The sequence below is a fragment of the Eleutherodactylus coqui genome, chromosome 11 (genome assembly GCF_035609145.1).
Source record: "Eleutherodactylus coqui strain aEleCoq1 chromosome 11, aEleCoq1.hap1, whole genome shotgun sequence".
NCBI classification, from domain to species: Eukaryota; Metazoa; Chordata; class Amphibia; order Anura; family Eleutherodactylidae; genus Eleutherodactylus; species Eleutherodactylus coqui.
Window position 1 is genome coordinate 41,702,971 of NC_089847.1, and position 9,605 is coordinate 41,712,575.

Consider the following 9,605-nt stretch of genomic DNA (forward strand, 5'->3'; position numbering starts at 1 on the left):
CGTTGTGAGATAGCTGAGGGACAGTGGTATCGTGTTAGAGCTGCTGTAGGAAGAGTGTTAGGAGTTAGTGTAGGCTTCAAGAACCCCAACGGTCCTTCTTAGGGCCACATCTAACCGTGTGCGGTAGTGTGGAGGCTGCTTTTAGCAGTGTTGCACATTTTTTTTTTTTTGGTATATCGGCCGTGCAGAGCATTGCGCCCTGCAGTAATAGTCCAGGGGCAGAAGTGTGGAGGCAGGGAGAGCGTTAGGAGTTATTGTAGGCTTCAAGAACCCCAACGGTCCTTCTTAGGCCACATCTAACCGTGTGCAGTAGTGTGGAGGCTGCTTTTAGCAGTGTTGCACTTTTTTTTTTTTTGTGGTATATCGGCCGTGCAGAGCATTGCGCCCTGCAGTAATACTCCAGGGATAGAATTGTGTAGGCAGGGCCAGAAGACATATATTATAGATTGAATATACGCAGTGGTCCTTTAGAAAAAAATATTTGAAAAAATCTATTTGGCCTGCCTGTCACTCTGCTCAGTGTTCTGGGTCTGTGTCTGCTGGGGGTAGTAGTTCTCCAAATAAATACGCAGCCAGCTAAGTGTTACAGCAGGCTTGCGCCAAATTATTTCCTGGCTCTGAAATCACCGGTCTGTTGCAGTTAATAACAGTGCAACACTGCAGTTCCGTCACACAGTCCAGGGACAGAATTGTGTAGGCAGGGCCAGAAGACATATTATAGATTGAATATACGCAGTGGTCCTTTTGAAAAAAATATTTGGAAAAAATCTATTTGGCCTGCCTGTCACTCTGCTCAGTGTTCTGGGTCAGTGTCTGCTGGGGGTAGTATTTCTCCAAATAAATACGCAGCCAGCTAAGTGTTACAGCAGGCTTGCGCCAAATTATTTCCTGGCTCTGAAATCACCGGTCTGTTGCAGTTAATAACAGTGCAACACTGCAGTTCCGTCACACAGTCCAGGGACAGAATTGTGTAGGCAGGGCCAGAAGACATATTATAGATTGAATATACGCAGTGGTCCTTTTGAAAAAAATATTTGGAAAAAATGTATTTGGCCTGCCTGTCACTCTGCTCAGTGTTCTGGGTCCGTATGGGGTAGTATTTCTCCAAATAAATACGCAGCCAGCTAAGTGTTACAGCAGGCTTGCGCCAAATTATTTCCTGGGGTTCCGTAAAGGAAGTCAGCCTCCAACCACAGGCCAATAAGCGGCACATTTAATTACAGCGTTCTGTTTCTGCACTACTGCTAATACACCATGCTGAGGGGTAGGGGTAGGCCTATAGGACGTGGACGCGGGCGAGGACGCGGAGGCCCAAGTCAGGGTGTGGGCACAGGCCGAGCCACTGCGGTGGCCAGGGGTAGAGGCAGGGCCAGACCGAATAATCCACCAACTGGTTCCCAAAGCGCCCCCTCGCGCCATGCCACCCTGCAGAGGTCAAGGTGCTCTACGGTGTGGCAGTTTTTCACAGAGATGCCTGACAACCGACGAACAGTGGTGTGCAACCTTTGTCGCGCCAAGATCAGCTGGGGAGGCACCACCACCAGCATGCGCAGGCATATGATGGCCAAGCACCCCACAAGGTGGGACGATGCCCGTTCACCACCTCCGGTTTGCACCACTGCCTCTCCCCCTGTGCCCCAACCTGCCACTCAGATCCAAGCCCCCTCTGAGGACACAAGCAGTACCGTCTCCTGGCCTGCACCCTCACCTCCGCTGTCCTCAGCCCCATCCAGCATTGTCTCTCAGCGTAGCATCCAGACGTCGCTAGCGCCACAGTTTGAGCGCAAGCGCAAGTACGACGCCACGCACCCGCACGCTCAAGCGTTAAACGTGCACATTGCAAAATTGATCAGCCTAGAGATGCTGCCGTATAGGCTTGTGGAAACGGAGGCTTTCAAAAGCATGATGACGGCGGCGGCCCCGCACTACTCGGTTCCCAGTCGCCACTACTTTTCCCGATGTGCCGTCCCAGGCCTGCACGACCACGTCTCCCGCAACATTGTACGCGCCCTCACCAACGCGGTTACTGCCAAGGTCCACTTAACAACAGACACGTGGACAAGCACAGGCGGGCAGGGCCACTATATCTCCCTGACGGCATCGAGACTGAGTTAGAGCCTGGGACCGCTCACGTCTTACCCACCCCCCGAATTGCGTGTCCCAGCTCGGTGGTGGTATCTGCGGGGGTGTATGCTTCCACCACTAAAGCACCCTCCTCCTCCTCCTACGCATCCTCTGTCTCGCAATCAAGATGTGTCAGCAGCAGCAGCACGTCGCCAGGAGTCGGTGTCACGCGGCGTGGCAGCACAGCGGTGGGCAAGCGTCAGCAGGCCGTGCTGAAACTACTCAGCTTAGGAGAGAAGAGCCACACGGCCCACGAACTGCTGCAGGGTCTGACAGAGCAGACCGACCGCTGGCTTGCGCCGCTGAGCCTCCAACCGGGCATGGTCGTGTGACAACGGCCGTAACCTGGTGGCGGCTCTGCAGCTCGGCAGCCTCACGCACGTGCCATGCCTGGCCCATGTCTTTAATTTGCTGGTTCAGCGCTTTCTGAAAAGCTATCCCCACTTGTCATACCTGCTCGGAAAGGTGCGCCAGCTCTGCGCACATTTCCGCAAATCCTACACGCACGCTGCCACCCTGCGGACCCTGCAACATCGGTTTAATCTGCCAGTGCACCGACTGCTGTGCGACGTGCCCACACAGTGGAACTCTACGCTCCACATGTTGGCCAGACTCTATGAGCAGCGTAGAGCTATAGTGGAATGCCAACTCCAACTTGCGCGGCGCAGTGGGAGTCAGCCTCCTCAATTATTTACAGAAGAGTGGGCCTGGTTGGCAGCCATCTGCCAGGTCCTTGGAAAATTTGAGGAGTCTACCCAGATGGTGAGCGGGGATGCTGCAATCATTAGCGTCACCATTCCTCTGCTATGCCTCTTGAGAAGTTCCCTGCAAAGCATAAAGGCAGACGCTTTGGAATCAGAAACGGAGGCGGGGGAAGACAGTATGTCGCTGGATAGTCAGAGCAACCTCATGTCTATATCTCAGCGCGTTGAGGAGGAGGGGGAGGAGCATGAGGAGGAGGGGGAAGAGACAGCTTGGCCCACTGCTGAGGGGACAGATGCTGCTTGCCTGTCATCCTTTCAGCGTGTATGGCCAGAGGAGGAGAAAAAGGAGGAGGAGCATGAGGAGGAGGGGGAAGAGACAGCTTGGCCCACTGCTGAGGGTACAGATGCAGCTTGCCTGTCATCCTTTCAGCGTGTATGGCCGGAGGAGGAGGAGGAGGAGGAGGAGGATCCTGAAAGTGATCTTCCGAGTGAGGACAGCCATGTGTTGCATACAGGTACCCTGGCACACATGGCTGACTTCATGTTAGGATGCCTTTCTCGTGACCCTAGCGTTACACGCATTCTAGCCACTACGGATTACTGGGTGTACACACTGCTCAATCCACGGTATAAGGAGAGCCTTTGCACTCTCATTCCCGAAGAGGAAAGGGGTTCGAGAATGATGCTATACCACAGGGCGCTGGTGGACAAACTGATGGTAAACTTCCCATCCGACAGCGCTAGTGGCCGAAGGCGCATTTCCGCGGCCCAGGTAGCAGGGGAGGCGCAGAGATCAGGCAGCATGTACAGCGCAGGCAGGGGAACACTCTCTAAGGCCTTTGACAGCTTTATGGCTCCCCAGCAAGACTGTGTCACCGGTCCCCAGTCAAGGCTGAGTTGGCGGGAGCACTGTAAAAGGATGGTGAGGGAGTACGTAGCCGATTGCAGCACCGTCCTCGGTGACGCCTCTGCCCCCTACAACTACTGGGTGTTGAAGCTGGACACATGGCCTGAACTCGCGCTGTATGCCCTGGAGGTGCTTGCTTGTCCTGCGGCTAGCGTCTTGTCAGAGAGTGTGTTTAGTGTGGCTGGGGGAATCATCACGGATAAGCGTACCCACCTGTCAACCGACAGTGCCGACAGGCTTACACTCATCAAGATGAACAAAGCCTGGATTTCCCCAGACTTCCCTTCTCCACCAGCGGACAGCAGCGATACCTAAGCAATACGTAGGCTGCACCCACGGATGGAAGCATCGTTCTCTATCACCATCCAACCTTTTTGCTTCATCAATCTGTGTATAATATTCATCCTCCTCCTCCTGCTCCTCCTCCTGAAACCTCACGTAATAACGCCGAACGTGCAATTTTTCTTAGGCCCACAAGGCTCAGTCATATAATTTTTCTAAACAATTTTTATACGTTTCAATGCTCATTAAAGCGTTGAAACTTTCACCTCAACCAATTTTTATTTTAACTGGGCTGCCTCCAGGCCTAGTTATCAATTAAGCCACATTAACCAAAGCCATTAATGGGTTTCACCTGCCCTCTCGGTTGGGCATGGGCAATTTTTCTCAGGTACATTAGTACTGTTGGTACACCAATTTTTGTGGGCCCTCACCTACAGTGTAATCCAATAAATTTTTGGCCCACCTGCATTACAGCTGACATAACATCATCTGTGATGGGCAATGCAATGGGATATATTTATGTGCCACCGGTGGGTTCCAGGGAGCCACCCATGCTGTGGGTCCACAGGGAGTTGTAACTACATGTGTCCACTTCTAAAGAATCCCAGTCTGACTGGGGCATGCAGTGTGGGCCGAAGCCCACCTGCATTAAACATGACATTACTACTTCTTCTGTGTTGGGCAATGCAATGGGATATATTTATGTACCGCCGGTGGCTTCCTGGCACCCACCCATGCTGTGGGTCCACAGGGAGTTGTAACTACATGTGTCCACTTCTAAAGAACCCCAGTCTGACTGGGGCATGCAGTGTGTGCCAAAGCCCACCTGCATTAAACATGACATTACTACCTCAGCTCTGATGGGCAATGCAATGGGATATTGTTATGTACCGCCGGTGGCTTCCCGGCACCCACCCATGCTGTGGGTCCACAGGGAGTTGTAACTACATGTGTCCACTTCTAAAGAACCCCAGTCTGACTGGGGCATGCAGTGTGGGCCGAAGCCCACCTGCATTAAACATGACATTAGTACCTCAGCTGTGTTGGGCAATGCAATGGGATATTTTTATGTACCGCCGGTGGGTTCCAGGGAGCCACCCATGCTGTGGGTGCACACAGAATTCCCATTGCGGAGTTGTACCTGCCTGTGACTATATATAAAAAAACGCGGTCTGACTGGGGCATGCAGACACCTTGACAGAATGAATAGTGTGTGGCACCTAGGTTCCCCATTGCTATGCCCACGTGTGCAGCTCCTGATGGAGGTGGCACAGGATTGGATTTCTCATTGCTTCTGTACAGCATTGTGGGCTATCGCCCCGCCCCTTTTAAAGAGGGTCGCTGACTAGCCGTGCCAACCCTCTGCAGTGTGTGCCTGCTTTTCCTGTGGCAGACGCACTTATAAATAGACATGAGGGTGGCGTGGCATGAGGGCAGCTGAAGGCTGGGCAGGGACAGTTTGGCGTGCGCTGTGGACACTGGGTCGTGGGGGGGGGATTTGGCAGCATGTAACCCAGGAGAAGTGGCAGCGGAGTGTCATGCAGGCAGTGATTGTGCTTTGTTGGAGGTAGTGTGGTGCTTAGCTAAGGTATGCATTGCTAATGAGGGCTTTTCAGATGTAAAAGTTGTTGGGGGGGGCCCACTCTTGCTGCTATTGTGGCTTAATAGTGGGACCTGGGAACTTGAGATGCAGCCCAACATGTAGCCCCTCGCCTGCCCTATCCGTTTTTGTGTCGTTCCCATCACTTTCTTGAATTGCCCAGATTTTCACAATTGGAAACCTTAGCGAGCATCGGCGATATACAAAAATGCTCGGGTCGCCCATTGACTTCAATGGGGTTCGTTACTCGAAACAAACCCTCGAGCATCGCGAAAATTTCGTCTCGAGTAACGAGCACCCGAGCATTTTGGTGCTCGCTCATCTTTATTTCCTATGTATACCGCAGTTGCATCCATGCAGTGCTGCCTCCCGTCTGATACTTATCAGGCATCATTTTGATGCTGAGATTTCTACCTATATTCTCTTTCCTATTTTGTGCTACCAATCCCATCATCAGCTCAACATCACATGGGCAGCTAGAGGCTGCATCATCCCTTCTATAATCATCTAAATAAACTACATATCATAAGTCTCCAGTCAGGAGGATGAGCTGTTATCTCCTTTATTATAACTCTGTGACAGGAGCTGTGTGATCATCAACAGTAACTGTGATCGGACTGTCTGTGTCCTCCTCTAAAGAACTTGTATAGTAGAGTCCATCACATAGGAATTATGCTGACTGCAAAACTGAGATTTTGAGAGGAACATAAACCCAAGTAATTCTCAGGTGTTCAGAATGGGATTACATGACCCACCTGAGGAGAAGCAGTCCAGGAAGTTTCAGATAGAAAGAAATAACTAACCATGGTAATACTAGCGGCGTTATATATACTTGAGGGGCTAGTTACATCGGTCCGCAGAGCTAATTGCACAGGGTTTCCACCAGAGGCGTAACTTAAAGCTCCTGGTCCCCAATGCAAAACCTGTAACAGGGCCCCCAACTATAATGCTTTATTCATAGTACTGAGTTCCCTATGTGGAGAGGAGAGGCCTTCTGGGCCCCCTAAGGGTCCTGGGCCCCTGCATCCTCTATAGTTACGCCAGTGGTTTCCACTAATTTCAGTCATGTCACCAGAAAGTTTGCTAACATGTTTAGAGGTGAATGATTCTGGAGTGGCCATCGCAGAATAGTTTGACTAGACATCTCTGGTGAGGTGTGAAGAAGGTGGTTGCAGTGCGCAAACCCAAGAATATTAGTGAACTGGAGGCCATTGCCATTGAGGAATGGCATAGATCCCTCAGGAACTTTGTCAGAAGCCAGTAATTGGCCATGCATCACATTTGCAGCAAGTCATAACAGCAGAAGGGTGTTCTACATATTACTAAAGATGACTGTCATGAATGGGTAGAGTGGTTGGATAATTCTGAGACTGCAGTAGTCATTAAAAGTGGAAAAGTGTGAATTTGTAGAAACCACTGGTTAGATTAGTTGTGTTGTAGCTATCGCCAACATGGCTGATGCATAATGAAAACTTGATTTACAGCATTGTAATATGTTGCATCTAATTTATCACCATGCGTTAAGGCCTCCTGCACACGGGCAGATTTACATAGTGAAATCCAGAGTGGGATTCTGCCTACAGATTCTGCAGTGAATACAGCCCATAGCATGCTATGAGAATACGCGATTTCCTGCCCATGAGCAGAAATCGATTGCAATTTTCTGCTCGCGGGGGAGAAATTGCAGCATGCTGTGATTTTGTGCGGGCTACGCATGGCCAGCTTCCATTGAAGTCAATGGAAGCCGTCCGTCCTGCGGCCATTCTGCAATCATAATTGCCATCGTCATTGCCATAGCGACGGCGCAGCATCCTCTGTACTGCACATGTGCTCCGGCGCTTCAGCCGGCACATTCGCATCAGAGGAGAAGACCAGCGGAGAGGTAAGCTGGGTAGGCAGCCTAAATGTCAAGTTCCCATTTGCTACATCTGTAAATTATTCTGAATTATTCTAAATTATTAGCTGAAAATTTGAAAATTTGGCAAAGAAACCTAATTTGCAGTGGTGGTTGAATGATTTTGAATGCAACTGTTATTTAACTCTACAAGCTTTACTAGTAGGATTCTAACAGAAATAGATATAAAGAATTATTGGGTCCAAATGTGAAGAAAAACAAAGCAATGCCATAAAATGTCAAAACAGTATGAAAAAAAAATAATAAAAAAAAGTCAGCTGGAGAGCGGAGTTGCACAATTCTCATTTTCAGAAAGATACTAAAAAGATTCTTCTACTACAGGTGATTTTTTTTATAGGAATGTAATTGTGCAGCACACAGCATGCCGCTGTGTCACAGCCAATGGTATCTATTCAGTTGTGCAGGTTGTAGAAAGATGTGTTTGACATTTTGGCAAATGTAGTCTGACCAGTTTTGTTGCCCTTTGTAGACTATAATTGAAGATTACGTGTTATAATATGGTTTCAGCAGGGTGTTGTGATCAATATCACATTCAGTACTGCTAAGAAACTGTATTATGGACTATTTCTGTAGTGTTATTGCTGAACTACTTTCTACAGTCCGGAACATACAATAAAGGTGATAAAATGGACAGTTCACACATATAACCGGGAATGTAGGATCAATTATCAAGGAAGAAACAAAGCATGCTTCATATAACACATGTGCTATTGCCCTAAGTATATAGATTACAGTCATCATTCCGAGAGGGGTTTTCTTTTAGTAATTTATATGTATGTAAACAAAATACTCCAAGTGTGTATATATATATATATATATATATATATATATATATATATATATATATATTGTTGCATTCCTTCTGGAACAATTAGTCAAAAATAAAGTCCCGCTTGCATTAATCCACTGCAAGCACTAACTGATTTGAAATACGATTTTTCATTTTACATTTGGTTCAAAATCACGGCAAAAGAGCCCCAAATGATCACATCTAAATTTACCTTTAGGCCTCATTCAGCCGAGCATGTTTATGTGCATACAATCATGTGCACATAACCATGCGTATATTTAGAACATTGGTTCCCTATGCTGTGTTCACATGTCCATGTTTTACAGGCGTGCAAACGCGCGTACCTACAAAACATAGGACATGCGTGCACGCATAGGTCCATGGTGAGCGTCAAATTTCCCCAGCGGGGAGTCCCCTTGTCACTGAACACTGTGACAGCACTGTCACAGTGTTCAGTGACAAGGGGACTCCACGCAGGGAGTAAAGAATCCCATGCCATAGCTGTCACAGCTGTGATAGAGGATCGTGATGCTCTCCTATTGCTTTCAATGGGGCCGCCACTCTGCCAGCAGCCCAATTGCAAGCAATGGGATGCCGGCAACCCCTGCAGTGATTTTCAGGGAAGGGTTTTAAATATAAGCCGTTCCCTGAAAACCTTCCCTGGCTTGTGTAAAAAAACCCAAAAATTATATACTCACCTCTTTGTGGGGATCTAGCCACTTAGTTCTTTCAGTAGGCGGAGATTTAAAATCCCACCTGCTGAAAGGGCTATATTTGATTGGCTGAGTGCTCAACGAATCACAGGCAGCGCTTAGCCATTCATTAAATGACAGCTGAGCGCTGCCTGTGATTGGTCACAGTGCTCAGCCAATCACAGGCAGCGCTCAACTGTCACTCAATGGGTGGCTGAGCGCTGCCTGTGATTGGCTGAGTGCTCAGCCAATCTGATAGAGCCCTTTCAGCAGGTGGGGATTTAAAATCCCTGCCTGCTGAAAGAACTTCACGACACTGCCAGGAGATCAAGCAGCTAGAAGCGCCTGAGCCTCGACAGCGGGGGAGAGGTGAGTATATATTTTTTTCACAAATATTTAAAGCCCGTCCCCAAAAATCACTGCAGGGGTTTCCGTGATTGGATGGAACTGCATTCATGCATGTTTTTGTACGTACGTGGATGCACGGTTTTGTGCGCACCTATGTACACACATAAACACGCTCATGTGAATGAGGTCTTAGCTCATACATTAAGAGGTTATTCAGGACAATTTAAAAAGCCTGCTTTGTCC